A 17,633-nucleotide genomic window follows, 5' to 3' on the forward strand; every position below is an offset into this window, starting at 1 on the left:
GAACATGAAGACAATATCACTTCCATCCCTCTTGTGATCGGTATAACAATCGGGATCCTGTTGATCTGTTAGTTCATCGCACTAATTGTGGTAATGCGGAGACAATCATCAAGGAAAGGTGAGGACAAATATTACCACTGACTTCACATTAAATCTCGGATATTTTTATTTTTTATTTCAATTCATGAATGATATTTGAGCCTCGCTGGCAGCCCTGCATTCATGGCCTATACATAATTGTCCTCGAGAAAGTGGTGATGAGATGCCTTCTTGCACCGTTGCAGTCCATGTTGCGTAGGTACACCCACAGTGCTTTTACAGAGGGAGTTTAAGTATTTGACCCAGCGACCATGCCAGAATGGCGACAAGTATCCAAATAAGAATGGTGAGAGGCTTGGAGGGTGACTTCCTGGAAGTGGTTTTCCCATGTCTCTGCTTCCCTTGTCATTATCCTTGGTTGTTTATGTGGTTTTGGATGGTCTTGTCTAAATAAACTTGCTGGATTCTTCAAGTGCATCTTGTAAACAGTACATACTTCAGCCACTATAAGTCTATGGTGAAGGGAGTGATTGGTTGTGGATGTGGTGCCAATAAAGCGGAAAGCATTATTCTGAATGGGGGCAAACTTCTAGAGTTTTGTTGTAGCTGCACTCAAACAGGCAAGTGGAGAATATACAAAAACACTCCTGATTGTCCCTTGTAGTTGATTGAACGGATTTGCCTAGTCTGGAGTTGAGTTCCTCAGAAGGGTTCCTTGCCTCTGACCTGCTTTTGTCACCAAATCATTCAAATCACAAGCCCAGTTCAGTTTCCGGTCAATGGAAACCCCCGGGATGTTGTCTGCGGGTGAATCAGTGATGGCGATGCCACTGAATGCCAAAGGCTGACAGTGGATTTGCACCTTGATGTAGATGGTAATTTCCTGGCACTAGAGAGGCGCGAATTTTAGTCACCACTCTGAACGTCAGGACTGGATATGGTCCATGTCTGACTCCATGTGGACATGGCCTGCTGCAGTAGCTGAGGATTCGACACTGGTAATAAACATTGTGCCATAATCAGCGGACATCCCCACTCATGACCTTCAGATGAAGAGATGGTCATTGATGAAACAGGTGAAGATCGTTGGTCCTAGCACTCTATGCTGAGGAGCTCCTGTATTAATGTCCAAGTACTGCAAGATGATTGAGGTCCAACAATCACAACTCCCTTGTTTTGTGCTCGCTCTGAATTCAAGCAGCGAAGATTTTCCCCCTGAATCCTATTGGCTCCAGTTTTTTTTTCAGGCGCCTTCATGCCTCATTCGCTGGCGAGAATTCACTTTATTGTCCTTTTCCATTGAATGTCACTTGTCATGTTGGAAATTAATTTTAACCGATTTAGCGAGTATTCTCGTTCAAAGTCCTCGGTCAAACAGTTAAATGTGTCATTTAAACGGAAGAGTCACTTGACTGTCCACATTCACAGTCCTAATTGTTCCACTGCTACTGTGTATGAAGGTCAAACAATTGTTGTAGCCATCGATCTGAAGGTTATTTGAAGCATTTTTGACTTAGTGCCCAGTCATGATGTTTCCGTCAATCGAAGTCTATCCAATCAGTGTCCGTCCAGTCCTTCCGTTTCCCTGCCCAGATGCCCAATCTCGAGCTCCATAGCCAGAATCGATCCGTAATTTTGAATCGTGAGACTTTGATGGGATTTTTGGCACCAATTTATGAATATTGTGTACCCTGACATAACTAACTACTCTGATCTGAACAACCATAACACTCCTGTTCGATGCGCACAGCAAATTAATTTTAATACTGTTGCGATACATAAAAGAAACGTCAGCTCCTCACTCGTCTTTCCAACCTGATGCTGTCAGCAGAATTCAGTCATTTTCCCCAGCTTCTCTTCAGCTAAAATCCCCTTGGGTCTCACAACAAAGTTTTCAGCTGGAATTCATTCCTCCCGAAAACGCCTAGTTTCGTCTTTTCCGACCTTAATTACATTTTCCATAGTCTGGTGGAGTTGAACACGTGTCTATGCGGTTACCCACACACGCACACGCCCACACAGACACAGCCACACACACATAACGTCTATCTCTCTCTATCTCTCTCACACACACGTATGGATACGCACTCTCTCTTTAAAAAAAAAGACTTAACAAAAGATCCTACATAGCCAGTTCATGACTTTCTGCATTCACTTTCGCCGTCTGTTTAGTGTTTTTATTTGCAAACATTTTATCATTAAACAAAGGTAAAACGCAACAAAATGTTAATCCCTCCGCATTATCTCCATCAGGTTATGTCACTGGCAGTTGGGATTCACCAATTGATTTGTACCAAGCAATATATGAAGAAATTGAAAGTATTCCTCCTGTCCAGGATCCCGCTCTCACCCGTGGTTCAGGTTTGTAACTTCCATTGCAAAGCCAATCCTCACTGGGGAACTTCATTTCCGTTTACCCCCTTTAAAAGTCAGGGCAATGAATGGGCCCGACAGGCATTCCGCTCACTTTACTCATGTGAAAGTTTCCGATCTCCGTGTGCTTCTGTTATGTGAGAAGAGTAATGAGCTTCACAAATTTCCCAAAATTCTGTGTTGCTCAAAGGGTGTTTTGCCGTTTGGCGGAAAATAGCGAGCAGATCGGTGTTTCCAACTTCCCAAGGGACTGCTCACTGCCTCCATTAGGGATCTGACTGACTAAATTATACAAAGAGAGGATTATTGAACAGAAAATGCAATCCACTCTCCCCAACTATGATAGTCTACAGGGCCGCTGATCTCAGGGGCCGGGAATCACATTCGGGAATTATTTTGTGCAACATTATGAATATCTATAATGAAAAAAATACACATTCAAAGTGAATCCAGGGGAACATATTTCAATAACTAATAAGAATATGGTAAACACTGGGGCAAACCATTGGGAAAAAGAGCACAAGGGAAAAAGGAAATAACGATAACATAGGGAAGAATACCAATGATGGGAAGTGGCTTGGTGGCAAAGCAGGATAAGGGAGAAAGCGAAGAAAGATGAACAGTGAAATTATGGTGATAATAATGACTAATCAATGAAATGATCGTGGATCGTCTCGCAAGTTAGTACAATATTTAACGGCACAAAGTAAGTCTAGGTCAGTATGGCATGACCGTGTTCCAAAAAGGAACTGAAAGAATTAAAGCAACGTTCATGAAATATCAGAAATATTAATTAACAACATTATTTTATTATTCACCAGGGGTAAGAGGGCATGACTATGGAAAATTAGGTTAGGAGTGACAAAATTACATTTAAAATCAATTTAAAAAGAAAGTTAAAAATAATCTTACCAAAAAAAGCACAGGTCAGAAAAGTTTGCATCCATTCATTATGGAAAAATATTATAAGATAGCAGAGGCACAGTTACAGTAATTAACCAATTAATTGCAAGCGGTGCTAGTGCCACGATCCTGGCGGATAACTAACATTAAATGTACAATTAAATATGGAGAAGGAAAATGTCCAGGGACGAAAGATCCGTTGTCTGAACGTTGGTGGGAGAAAAATTAATGAAACTGATACTAAGGAGGAAAAGGGTACAAATTTGCATCAAACAACCAAAAGCGCAGTCAGCAAATACTCCATAATGGGAACTCTCACATTAGCAACCTCAGCAAAATGTTCAAAAAGGTAACAGCACAGATAAGGTTAGGAGGGAGGACATACATTCTGTGGATTTGATAAATAATTTTTGGAACTGTGCACTTAATATACCGATGGATAAGACAAGTGCTTACATCTCAGCTATTGCTCTTTGGGTGTCAATCTTGCTTCTGAGGCAATCTCTTCCGGCATCCTGCTCCACTCCAGTACTTGTTCAGAAATATCAAGGCTGACACTGTGGTGCAGAAATGAGCGGCTGAAGCCCTCTTCGCAGTGTTCTCTTTCAGAGTCGTTGTTTAAGTGGTGACCAAAATGTCTTCTCCTGGAGAATTTAGACTTGCTCTCTGTATACTGACAAATATGTTTCTCTTGAGAAAAATCACAAAGTCAGATTATCTGCTAATTAGCACATCGCTGTTACTGCCCATGGAAAGATTTTTTGTTTACAAATTGTCTGCTGCATTTCCCATATTTCAATAGTGACGATACATCATAAGTAACCATTAGCTGCAAACAGCTTTGGACATCTGATGATCATGAAAAGCACTGTTTGCTCTTATACATTTCATTTACATGGATTCAAGTGACACCTTATGAGAATGGATAGCCTGCTGCCTGCAAGGCAAGAAACATAGTGTGGTACACAAGGTACTTATCTCAGGGGAGGAAAGTAGTAATGGGTATTTAAAACGCGTCTCTGCTGGGGTTACTGTTGTTCTAAATTAATCTGAACTATTTAGACGTTTGATAAAAATGATATTTTTTTCAAAACTTAACTATTGACCAAATTGTGGTGGGCTGAGGGTAGTGAAAGCATTTTAAAAACAGACATTATTAAATTTGCGGCAAAGAACATAGAATCGGCAAATGAATCTCTACATAGCAATTATGGGGAATTTCAATCTAGTATATAAAGTAAGAATTAATTTTCGATCTATAACAATGAATCGGAATTAAATATTAAAATCCTGGAATGCAGGAGTTCAGGGAAACGAATAAAGAAAGTAAATCGATGCAGAATGATCAGGCTGTAAAAAAACAAAACTAACATTGTATTTTATTTCTGGATAGATGTGCTTAAATAACAATATTATTCTGTTGAACCTCGATAGAACATTAGTTAGAGGGAATTTGGATTATTATTTAGGGTTCTGGTCAGCATATTTTTAAAGATATAGAGGAGTAGTTGATGAGGCTCAAAGCACTTTACAAGAACGGAAACCGTGTTAGGAGCAAAAGGAATCCAAAATTGCTGAAAATAAGGATCAAAAAATGCTGGTTGGTCTCTTTTTGGGTCCATTGCCTTTCTCCTTTCTCCTCCGTAAAATGGGACGGATTTAACGTCTCTGAAAAAGCAATTTAAGAGGAGTTTTGGGGAGGGGGTTACTTATTTTAACCTCTACTCCAATGGTCTGAATAATTCTGTACCGTGATGGCACTATAATGACATAAATAATTGATCCAAGCACGAAAGTATTTTTTGCCCCTTTCTTTAACAGTTTCTGCTTCCATTGATTCGCTCAATCATATCGAATATTACACCAGCCGTGTTTTGGATTTCAAAAGTCTTGGATCGCAAAATCCTGACGAGAACTCCTCCAGTATTCAGGGTGGGTAAACTTTTACTTACGACCATCTGGTTTTCATCCCTCACACTCAGTAATATCTACAATCGAATATGAAGTATTAAAAAGAACGAATACACCATTAAGTTGCACGGACGATGATATCAGCTATTACAGTGACTTTAGATAAAAACGTTTGTAAAATACTTTCAGGCTGATACAATATCATATCAAGATCATGCGATTGTACTCAATAATATAAAGGCGTGAAATAGTTTCATTTAGAGTACATATCATTTTATTAGTTTCATGACAAGATCCAGTAATCTGTGAAATGTGAAATACGCACGCAGGCTGTCGAGATCATTGGGTCAGTGAGACACGTGACATCAAAACATAAAATAAAAATACTGTGACGCGAATGGTTCCAAAAATTCTCCACACTTTACGCTCCCTCCCCTGTTAGCGCAATAGAACCACTGTCCTCTCTTCTGATTGTTTTGTTGACAAGTCTCAATGTTATTCTAACTGTTCATTGTTAGCAATTAATCTCAATGTAAGTCGTTTGTTCCTCCCAGCTCTCCGCGATTACGACGATGCTGAGACTACAGACAATGATTTTAAGGGCGCTTAATTGCTGCTGGACCGTGTTCATGATGATTTGTTCACATGGGAAAGTGCGGGCGGTGATATGTGAAATCTGGGTGAGATAGATTTATTTATCTTCTCAGCCTTTCCTCTGTATTGTTGGTGGCTTTCTTGCTCTCTGCTAATATCGGTTCTGAAATGCCTGATATTCCATTGGATGATCTGCGGAGTCTCTGACTAATGGGATACGCGATGCTTGAATGGTTGGGTAGACAGGTTGTTCGAAGGGCTGTGCGCTCCATCCATCATCTCGATTTAGTTTATGCACGTTTGTGTTTGTTGGATTGCGGCCAACAGCGTTCTCAGATAAGTCACGGGGTTAGCTGAGTCTATTCAGGGATGCGTTGGAAACATCCCTAAATTGATTTTCCTCCTCTTGGGAGAAACCGGCCTCCTCCACCTCCCGCCACTGACTTCGGAGTAGATGATTACTTCTGATTCTTCCTTCCCTTAGCTGCTCACATTTGCGGAATGAACTGGATATTTTTTAAAGTTCATTCATATTGGCGATGGAACAAAGCTTTGTTTGGTGTATGCTCCTCTTGAGGTGATACCATTTATTTCATTAATTTATTGGATATGGGCGTCGCTGGCTTGGCCAGAATTTATTGCCCGAACACAATTCTCTTTTCGAAGGTGGTGGTGAGCTGCATTCTTGTAGCTTTGTAGCCCCGCTATTGTAGGTACCCGCGTAGTGCTGTTGATCACAGGTTTCCAGGATTCTGAGCCAGCGACACTTAAGTAAAGGCGATAAATTCCAAGTCAGAAAGGCTTGTGGCTTGGAGGGACGTTCCAAATGTTGGTTATCTCATGTGTGCAATACCCGTATCCTACTAAATGGCCCTGATCTGGCGCTAACAAGGTGCTGCCACAGGGGCATTAGTGAGATACTGCAGTGTCTCCTACAGGTGGAGAACATTGTTGCTACCTCAAGAGGAGCATAACTTCGATGTGATGGGAGGGAATGTTTGTGGAAGGGGTATCAATCAAGCAGAGTTCCTAGTTCTGTACGTTGTCGAACTTCTTGGGTGTTGTTGGTCGTGCATTCGTCCAATCAAGTGGAGAGTATTCCATTCGGCTCCTGACTTGTGCCTTGTCGATTATGTACAGGTTCTGTGGAGTCAGGAGTTGAGTTGCTCGCCTCAGCGTTCCGAGTATCTGATATGCTCTTGTAGTCAAAGTGTTTACCTGGCTATTCCAGTTCAATGAATGGTCAATTGTAAGCCCCAAGATTTTGATAGCGAGGGATTCAGAGATGAGCATGCCATTAAATGTCAAGGGGTGTTGGTTAGATTCTCCCTTGTGGGAGATGGTAATTGTCTGGCACCTTGGTGGAGTGAAAGCTACTTGTCACATGTCAGCTCAAGAGTTGATATTGTTTAAATTGTGCTGCATTTAGTCATGGACAATTTCAGGACCTGAGCTGTTGTGAATGGTGATGATCATTGTGCAATCTACAGCGAACAACCCATCCTCTCACCTTCTGATGAAAGGAAGGTCATTTATGAAGCAGCTGGAGATGACTCGGCCGAGGGCACTACTCCGAGGAACTCCTGCAGTGGTGCCCTATAACTGAGATCCATGGTCTCCAAAAACCACAGCCATCCTCCTGTGAGGTATATATTACTCCAAGCAACGGCGAGATTTTTTTTTCATTATCTTGGATCCCAAAGACTCCAGTTTTGCTCAGGCTACTTGAAGCCACGCTCGGTCACATAACGCCTTGATTTCAAAGGCAGTCACTGCCCCTTCACCTTGGCAGTTCAGATTTGTTGTCCATGTTTAGTCCAAGGCCGAAAATAATAATGAAGCTCAATGACCCCGATAAAACCCATACTGATCGTCACTGAGCAGGAGATTGCTAAGCATGAGACGCTTCTGATTTTGCTGATGATGGAGAGTAGACTGATTGGGCTCGAGTTGGCTTTAGTCATTAATAAAATTAATGCTGTTCACTGTGATTTTCTCACTTGTTCAGACCCCAATCGGGAATACGTCGAATGCTCAACGTGAAACATCGGACTTTGCAGGACGTCGTCTGTTGCCTCACAGCGGCACAACACAGCCCGGGCAAAAATAAACACCATTTCTCTTTCACTCATAAATAAATTAATTCTAACCTCTTCATGCTGCTGTCACACACCCACACACATGCTCACTCGCGCGCACACACACACAGACTAGACACCGGAAATCCACCCGCTCTCAGCCCATTATTAATCAATAACATGTTCATCATAAATGCAAAACACTCAGGTTATTTTTGATCACGCCTTATCGGTTCCTCCAATTCCTGATATGAATGACAATGTCCTCTGTGAAACATTCACAAGCCCGCTCAATCTGGCCCCAGAAAGAAGTGAGGGTGTTGCTCAAACTTTACAACATATACATTAAACTGGTAAAGCCAATGCTTTATTAGCGGCTTCAAGCTTGTTCCGCATAGTTGGGGAGTACGCAGCCCTCACTGGTTTTTACCATGTCATTACATGGAGTTGTTCCGATGCTTTTAATGATGCTGAAATTATCAATGAGAACTTGCTGTTTTTTGTTTCTCTAGAAACAACAACAACAAAAAAAATAATCTAGTTGATTTGGAAATATTCTGAAGAAGAAAATGAATGCATGGCCTTCATTTCGATGATGGTGGACATAGTTGCAACACTCTCTCTAAAGCAATACTATTTTAACCCATCTTTCAGGTAAAATACATCGACAAATCGAGGATGCGAAGCCCCAGGCGTGTGACTCGCTGTGTAAAATCTGAGGGAACGCCCTTAAGTTTTCAATAAAATACATCCATCTCGAAGATGCTTACCTTTCCGACATAAGCAAGTTTTGAGAAAAAAAAAACAACGTTACCTTGTGTGGGGGCATCTAGATTCGTTTCTTAAATCTATAAATTATCTTAAAAAGTATGAATAAATACTGTCTAATCAGAATTGTAGGACAAAGGGATTTTTCGCCCATTTTCATGTATATAATAAAACTGTACCACACTCCGCTGTATCGACAATACAACCCATCAAGATAATTGAAGAACCGATGACTATCATTACAAGTTAATTTCAGCTCCATTTTCTAATATTTGTTTTTTTCCCCAAATGTCTTAAACAGAAGTATTAGAACAGGGAAATAAATGGAATATCTGTTTTACATCCATTTAGTGTACTTTCTCTCTAGACTGCCACATACCGGGTACACAGAGAGCTGCATTCTCATAGCAGCTCAAAACAACACGATGTTGCTTGACACCACAACATATAACTCTCGGGTTATCGAGTCTGGAGGGAGGCAGGAAAACAATCAGAATTCAATATGTCTCCAATACTTTATATCTATAAAATAACTATTCAGTTACCCATCATTGGAGCTCAGTGCTAACTGACTCAGGAGAAACAAATCACCGTGCACTATCCCCAGCAGCAGTTATTATAGCTCCATGAGGTTGGCGATTGTATCAGGCATGACCACATGCTGAGGGCCACCATTATAATAAATACAGCACAAAATAGAGAAAAAATGTTCAAATAAAGAGACAACATAGACTGAGAGAGAAACAGTGCTCATTTTTCCTGTCTGTGAATGGATCATGGGCCGGAGTGATTAAGTAAACCCTCAGCTCTAGCACTCTGTGTTCTGTCCCTGTGAACTTGCTGTGCTCTGTACGCTAAGGGCCAAAATTCTTTCTTCTCTGAAAGGCTGGTGGAAAAATAATCGCACTTGATGTTTGTTGCCAATCTTCCAGCTGCCGGATCGGAATCACCAGCAGTTTGGAATTTCGTCCAAGTCTTCACCTGTAGCGAGACACCAACAGTTGACATCAAGCCATGCTTCCCCACACACTCTCGAGAAGCCATGTACGCTGGAGTTATGCACACTGAAAACTAATTCCCACTCACACCACACTGTACTCGAGCATATTCCGCATCCTTCAAAATTTCCGTAACACTCAAGACGCTCCTCGTTCTTTTACTGCCAATGGGCAAAAATACTGGAAATCCCTCAGAGCCGCACAGAGAATGTATCTGCACCACAGGAATTTGGCTCCCACCATAAATATCAGGGCAATTGGCAATGGGCAGGATATAGTGGCCTAGCTAGTGATGCAAGTTCACGCAAATGCCTATATAAAAATGGTGTTGCTGTCCGACACATCATTCCCACTTCTTCCTATCACTAATCTTTGGAAAGACATTTAGAATTCTCTTCCGACATTACGTAACATGTTTAACCATTTCCAGTATCCTGGCTTTCCCGATGCTGCCAGACCTGCTGAGTTTTTCCAGGTAATCCTGTTTTTGTTTTGGATTTCCTGCAGTTCTTTTCTTTTTATCCAGTATCCTGGCCTTCACTAACTCTGTTTCACAATGGACTTCCAGTTCCCCTACAACAACCAGGACATTGAACTACATCTGTATCACCGTTCCTTCATTGTCGGTGGTTTAGGGTCCCGGAGTTCCCTTCCTTCCAACACTATAATTAAAGGGCAGTTAGGAATCAGCAACAAATGCTGAATTTACCACTGACTCCCGCATACCACGAAAGAATAAAAAAGTGATAGATTCTTCCGTCAGCAGAACAGCCAATCCCCCTACGTCTCTATCTTCACCAGGTCTCCCAATCCCTCTAAGCCTCATCCATCACGACGACATTCACTCCCCCTCCAAATCCATTCATCAGCAGAACATCCAGTTCGTCTACACACACATACCTCAGCAATACAACTGGTCCCTCTGAACATGCATTGCTCAACAAGACATCCAGTTTCACTATGCCAACATCCCTCACAACGACATTCAGTCCTTCTTTACCTCCATCACTCGCCAGGTCTTGCAGTGCCTCTGTGCAACATACCCTCACCTGGATATCATGTTCCTCTACACCTCAATGCCCCAGCTGGAAATCAAACCCCTCCACATCTCCATCCCTCTCCAGGGCACACAGTCCTTCCACCTCTCCATGCCTCACGAGGAAATTCACTCCCTCTGCACCTCCGTCTACCAGCAGGGTATTCAGAACCTCTACCCCTTCATCTTCACCAGGAAGACCAATCTCACTTCACCTCCATCCCGCAATACGACCGGCAGTCACTTTTCACCTCCATCCATCACCAGGGCATGCAGTTATTCTGCACATCCGACGCTCAACAGCATGCACTTTCCCTCTACACTTTCATCCCTCAGCCAGGCACACAGTAAGTCTGCATTCCCATTATTCAGCCGGACATCTAGCCTGTCCAGGCCACCTCACTCACCCCTGGCATCTGGTCCCTCTACATTTCTCCTTCCGCGGACATCCAGTCCCTCTACACTTTCACTCTTCAACAGTGAGGATGAGCGACTATGAGATGGTGGAGTTCTTCATGATGATAGAGAGTGACGCATTTGATTCTGAAACAAGGGCCCTGAAACTTAATGGAGGAGGCGACGATGGAATGGGGTGCGACCTGCCTAAGCTGGATTTGGAAACGTTGTTTGGAGGGATGACGGTGGATGGGCAGTGACGGATATTCGGGGGGCGATTCTGTGGTCTGCACCAGTAGTTTGTTCATGTCTGGCACAAGGGAGAGATAGAAATGGTGTCCGAACTATGGCTTACAGGGGAAATTGGGGATAGTGTTGGTTCCAAGGAAGAGGCAGACAAGTTGGGGGAAAAAAAAGAAAAAGTCATGAGGATTTGGAGCACTTTAGAGTTCATCAGGGGAAGACCGCAGAGGATTGATTAATTAGGCGAGGGTGGAGTGTGAGAGTAGGCTTTCGGGAACATATCAGCTGTCTGTTAACGCTTCTACAGAATGTGATGAGGGAAGGGTTGGTGGACACACGTGCGGGTCTCTTACAGTCAGAAACAGGGGATTTATGATTGGGAACGGAGGGGTGGCTGACCAACTAGATGGATATTTTGGTTCTGACTTCACAAATGAGGACGCAGGTGGCGTGCCAGAAATGTTGGGGAGCAGGGTATAGACTGAGAGGGAGGAGCTGTATGGGACCAGTATGGGCACGGAATTGGTGTTGGGGGGGATTGATGGGATTGAGGGCCAGTGGAATCCCGGGGCCTGATGGTCTACGTCCCAGTGTCATTGGGGAGGTCGCCCTTTAAGTGGTGGATGCACTGGTGGTCATCTTCCGAGATTCTATAGTGTTGGTTAAAGTTACTGCGGGTTGGAGATTACTTAACGGAACGGCAAAATTTGGAAGGGGAGTTAGAGAGTTGTAGACCAGTCGGCCTGACATCGGTGCTGTGGAGATTTCAGGATTACGTTTTGGAATATTTGTTAGCTGAGCCCTTGGGAAGCAGTGGCAGAATCGGACAGAGTCAGAGATAGGCAGAGGACTGGTTGGCAGATAAGAATCAGTGAACGGTCATGAGCAGGTCTTTGACTGAATGGAATGCAGTAAATACAGCGGTGCTGTGGGGGTCGTTGCTGTGATCCCAGTTATTCACGGTGCGTGTCGATGATTTGGATGAGGGAGCTGGGTGTGGTGTCTCTGAATTTGCAAATGGTGCTGGTTTCGAGGCTGAGCTGTGTGGAGGATGCAGAGATGCTTCGGTGTGATTTGGAAAGGGTGAGGGGGTGGGCAGCTGCATGCCAGAAGCAGTCTTCTGGCGATGATTGTGAGTTTGTCCACTCTGGTCGCAGGGATGGGAGGGCAGATCGTTATATGAATGGCTTTGAATTGAGTGAGGGGAGTGTGCAATGAGGTACAGGTGTCCTTGTGCACCGTTCGTTGAGGGTAAGCATGCGAGTGCAGTGATCGGTGGGGGAGCTGGATGGTGTGTTGGCCTTCGTAGCTGGAGGATTCGAGTAAAGGAGGGGGGATTTCTTGCTGCAATTATACAGACAATCCAATTTCACATCCGAGTGGCACAAACATTACTCATCATAACAGGGAGACACAGGGAAGGCACATTCTGGGGAGGTAATTTACACTAGTGAAGTAGAAGGGAATAACACACTTGCCCAGGCTGTGCAAGTCCATTTCCCTAACCTCCCAAACTCTGCCCATACGTATTGGTAGACCCCAAAATCCAGATCAGAGGTGGACACAGCCTGTTGATTGTCTTTACCTTGACGGGCGGCCTCTGGAGGGCCGAGACATGGAGGTGCCCGGCCTGCTTTAGTGGTCCTGCTATGTGGCAGTGATACCCTCCTCGGCATGTGGAGCTGGGGCTGCTGAGGTCAAAGGAAGTGGGGATTCGCAGAGCATAGGTGCTCGCGGAGCCATCTGATTGTATAGACACGGTGATGTGCATTGGCGGATCATCCTGCATATTGGTGCCTGAAAGTCCTTGGCTGATTCATTGGCTGTGTGCGTGAGTTAATGTGTGTGTATGTGCCTGCGTGTGCATGCGTGTGTATGTTCATTTGTGTGTTCATGAATGTGTATGTGGTAGAGAGAGGGAGAGGCGTGTGTGTTTATTCCTGTCTATATTACTGTGTGTGAGAACGTGCGTTTGTCTTAAAATTTCTGCGAATGTGAAAATTCACATGTGTTTATGTACCTGATTTATGTGTATTGCTGTTAGTTTGTGCGTGTGTGCTTTTCTGTGTGTGTGTGTGTCAGGGGGTGCTTGTGAGATCTTGTGGGTGTGCATGAGTATCTCTGCTTGTGACAGTAATTTTGTGAGCATGTGTGCATCCTTTTTTGTGTGACTATGTGTGCATTCGTATGTATGTCTGTGCATTTGTGCGTTTTTGTGACTTTTTGTGTGTGTGTGCGTGTTCTGACTGTGTGTGTATTTATGTGTGTGTTTTTGTGAGTGTGTGTTTCTTTGCGCATGTGAGAGAGATAGAGAGAGATAGGGAGAGAGTTTATGTGAAACTATAGGAACATAGAAAGAGAGAAATTAGGAGAAGGAGTGGGCCATACGGCCCTTCGAGCCTGCTCCGCCATTCATTATGATCATTGCTGATCATCCAGCTCAATATCCTGCTACAGCTTTATCCCAATATCCTTTGATCCATTTCACCCCAAGAGCTATATCAACTCTTCCTTTAAAACATGCAATGTTTTGGCCTGTACTAATTCATGTAGCAGCGAACTCCACAGGCTCAGGTATGATAGAGGTGTTGAAAACGCAGCTTGACAAATGCATGATTAGGATGGGAATAGAGGGATACGGACACCGGAAGTGCAAAATGTTTTAGTTGACGGGCAATATGATCGGCGCAGGCTTGGAGGGCCGAAGGGCCTGTTCCTGTGCTGTACTTTTCTTTGTTCTATGACATCCATTCCCTCTACCTCTCCAGACCACATCGGAACAATCAATCCTTCTGCAAGTTCATCCCTCACCAATACACTAAGTCGCACCATAACTCTATCACTCAGTAGGAAATCCATTCCCTCTAACACCTCAGCTTCTGTTAAGGACAGCCTGGCACGTGCCCCACGACCACGATCTCTCAGCTTTCCGTTCATATCCAGTGCAGCACAATACTTGGAGAATCCATTTTGACAGAAAACACCTCTGTCTCTTCTAGGAACGGGTAGCATCGATCTCCCCCACATCCCTATTCATTATTATTCACCAAGATGACAAGTGGATATTTGCCCTCCAATCTTACTGGGAATTCTGTGGATTGTTTCACGGATGCTCCCATCCCTGCCACGCAAACGACCCATCTTTTTTGTTCACATACGTCCGTCCAAATAATTGCCCTGTAACAGCAGCAAACTTCATCTGTCGAAACTGTACTCTCACTGGAAAAATCACCTTTGCATCTACAGCATTTCTCCAACGAAATCAGAATAATTATATTGAAATTCTAAAGAGTCCTAGCTATCCCTGTGTTTACGTGAAGGGAACATTATTTCTGATATTTTGACTGCTATGTTATTCTGCCTTTACTTTACTGGTGTTGACTGGGAATAGACCACCTATCTATTATATAAAGTAATTCAATTCCTGTACTCCCTACGCATGACTCATCTGTGAGGCCTCCCGCTTCCTCCCTCGACTTCTCATTTCCATTTCTGAGGATAGACTGCTTACAGTGCATGCTACAATGCAACCATCATGCACACCAATCTTTATCATAATTCCTGCCATTCTGCTTCCTGTAATTTCTCAGTTGATCTTTCACATTCCTCCGCCTTCATCACATCTGTATTAATTGGGCCATGTTCCACAGCGCTACTATAGAAACTCCTTCCTCCCTGCTCTGCCCATAAGTCCGCTTCATTGGGGCACACAGGGATCTCGACCATGACGGTCCCATATCCTGCACTTCCGCCCTCGACCTGCTCCTCTGCATCAGCATCATGCTGGACTCCCATCTATACCCACTTTCCACAACCCTAAAGATCAATTATTTTATTGTCTTTGCAATTTGCACCTACTACGTCAGGAAATTCACTTTCTTTGTCGCCAGGTCTCTTTCGCTAATCATAAGTGGACCGTTTTTCCTCCGGGACTCAGCTTTATTTCTGTATGAAACTGCAGAGCCCCCCGCAGAGCAATAATATATTTCATCCACATGCGGTACATGCAGAACACTCTTTCCCTGTTCGCTTTGCATTTTTCAGGGCAACAACAATTCCATCCTGGTGAAGTAGTCATGTTGGTGGTACTGCTTCTGCTTTCCTATACTGCATTCATTGAACATGCGGATATTACTACAACTCACTAATGAACCATTTTGTATCAAAGTTAGACGTTGTACTGATCTGTCACTCAGCAACGTGGCAAATTATGTATGGAATTTAAAAGCAATTTAGTGCAGTCAGTGGAGGCCTGTAATAAGTACAAAACATGCTGGAAAAGCTCAGCAGGACTGGCAGCTTCCGTGGAGTGAGGAACAGAGTTAACGTTGCCATCCAACATGTTTCTTCTTTGGAATTCAGAGTGCCAAAAAAAGCGGAGTTCTTATTATCTGAACAGATGCTGCCAGACCTACGGAAATTATTCGAACATGTTCTGTTGTTTAAATGAAGGTGGCATCTTGCTACCTGTTCTGTTGTGCCCTCTACTTGTTCGCTGTATTGCAAAGCACAAACTAATGTTTGATATGAAGTAAGAACTATGAACATAATTGGTTTTCAAGGCTGCCTGAGACACGGTAATGCATTAAAAGAAATTGAACTGTGCTGCTATGTATGTCAAATTGCAGGAGTCACTCAAGGCGCATATTTTGTTTATAAGGTACATTTTTTTTTTGTAAAACTGAAGTAATGAACAGTTTCCATTGTCTGTTATCCAAATTGTGACAGTAATTATATTCTTTCCTGTCCCCACTACTACCTGTTTGTGTTTGACGTTTTCCAGCTCCAATATAAAATCTGCAGTGACGTGGCTACAAGGAAAGAAACGCTGGGACCTGATTATCGAATGGCATTGAACACTCAGGTAGAACATGCAGATGTGGTGGATAGCACAGTTAATAAAACAGTATTAATACTATAGTGATAGATAACCTTGGATCCGAACATAAATGCATGGAATTAACTGAGGTGGAATTAACAACCAGCAAGCTCCAAAAACGATGCAAGAAACAGTAACTGTAATGTAAATCATAAAATAAATCAGGACATTTTTAGTGCGTGTAACAAGAATAATACCATAATCACGGAATCACGGAATCGGAATCACAGTATCTTAGCGCAGAAGAGGCCATTCGGCCCATTGAGTCTGCAACGACACACGATTACAACCAGAACTAACAGCCTAATTCTATTTCCCAGAAATGGCCCATAGCCTTGAATGTTATGACGTGCCAAATGTTCATCCAGGTAATTTTTAAAGTACGTGAGGCAACACGCCACCACCACCCTTCCAGACAGCACATTACAGACCGACACCACCCGCAGGTAAAAATAAAATTTTTCCTCACACCCCCCCCCCTAAACTTCCTATCCCTCACCTTTAACGTATGCCCCCTTGAGACTTCAACTAGGGGGAACATCTATTCCCTATCCAACCTGCCCATGCCCCTTATAATCTTGTTCACCTCGATCATGTCGTCCCTTAATCTTCTCTGCTCCAACGAAAACAACCCAAGTCTATCCAACCTCTCTACAGAGCTTAAATGTTTCATCCCAGGCAACATCCTGGTGAATCTCCTTTGCACCATCTCCAGTGCAAACACATCCTTCCTAAAATGTGGCGACCAGAACTGCACATAGTACTCCAGCTGTGGTCTCAACAATGTTCTATAAAACTCCAACATGTCCTCCCTCCTTTTCTAATCTATGCCTTGTTTTATAAAGGCAAGTCTCCCATATGCCTTTCTCACAGTCACGCTAACGTGCCTCTCTGCCTTCAGGGAACTATGGAAACATACGCCAAGGTTCCTTTCTTCCGCAGAACTTCCTAGTAACATTCTGTTCATTGAATACTTCCTTGACAAAGTCATGTTTCCAATGTGTATAACCTCACACTTTTCATGGTTAAATTCCATTTGTTTCTTATCTGCCCATTTGACCATCCCGTCTATATCTTACTGTACTACAAGATACTGAACTTCACTGTTAACCACCCGGCCAATCTTTGTGTCATACGCAAAATTACTAACCCTAAGCCCCGCAAAATCAAATATGTCGTTCATATTATTGACAATAAATGGTGGACCGAACACACATCCCTGAGGTACGCCACTGGGTGGACCTGGCTTCCAGCCACTAAAGCATCCTTATGTCATCACGTTCTGCCTCCTTCAACTTAACCAATTTTGAATCCACCTTATCAAATAACCCTGAATCCCATGTGCATTTGCATTCTTTATAAGTCTCCCATGTGGGACCTTGTCACAAGCTTTGCTGAAATCCTTTTAAACTACT

The 17,633-nt window shown here is 43.3% G+C and overlaps 1 protein-coding gene across 1 annotated transcript in view; it reads left to right on the forward strand.

Moving 5' to 3' along the window:
* The window catches only part of LOC144692027 (scavenger receptor cysteine-rich domain-containing protein DMBT1-like), a 646,815-nt gene that overhangs the window by 40,723 nt on the left and 588,459 nt on the right, over nucleotides 1-17,633 (forward strand). The gene's annotated exons all lie outside the window — the stretch shown is intronic.

This window comes from Cetorhinus maximus, chromosome 16, assembly GCF_964194155.1.
Source record: "Cetorhinus maximus chromosome 16, sCetMax3.hap1.1, whole genome shotgun sequence".
Classification (NCBI taxonomy): Eukaryota; Metazoa; Chordata; class Chondrichthyes; order Lamniformes; family Cetorhinidae; genus Cetorhinus; species Cetorhinus maximus.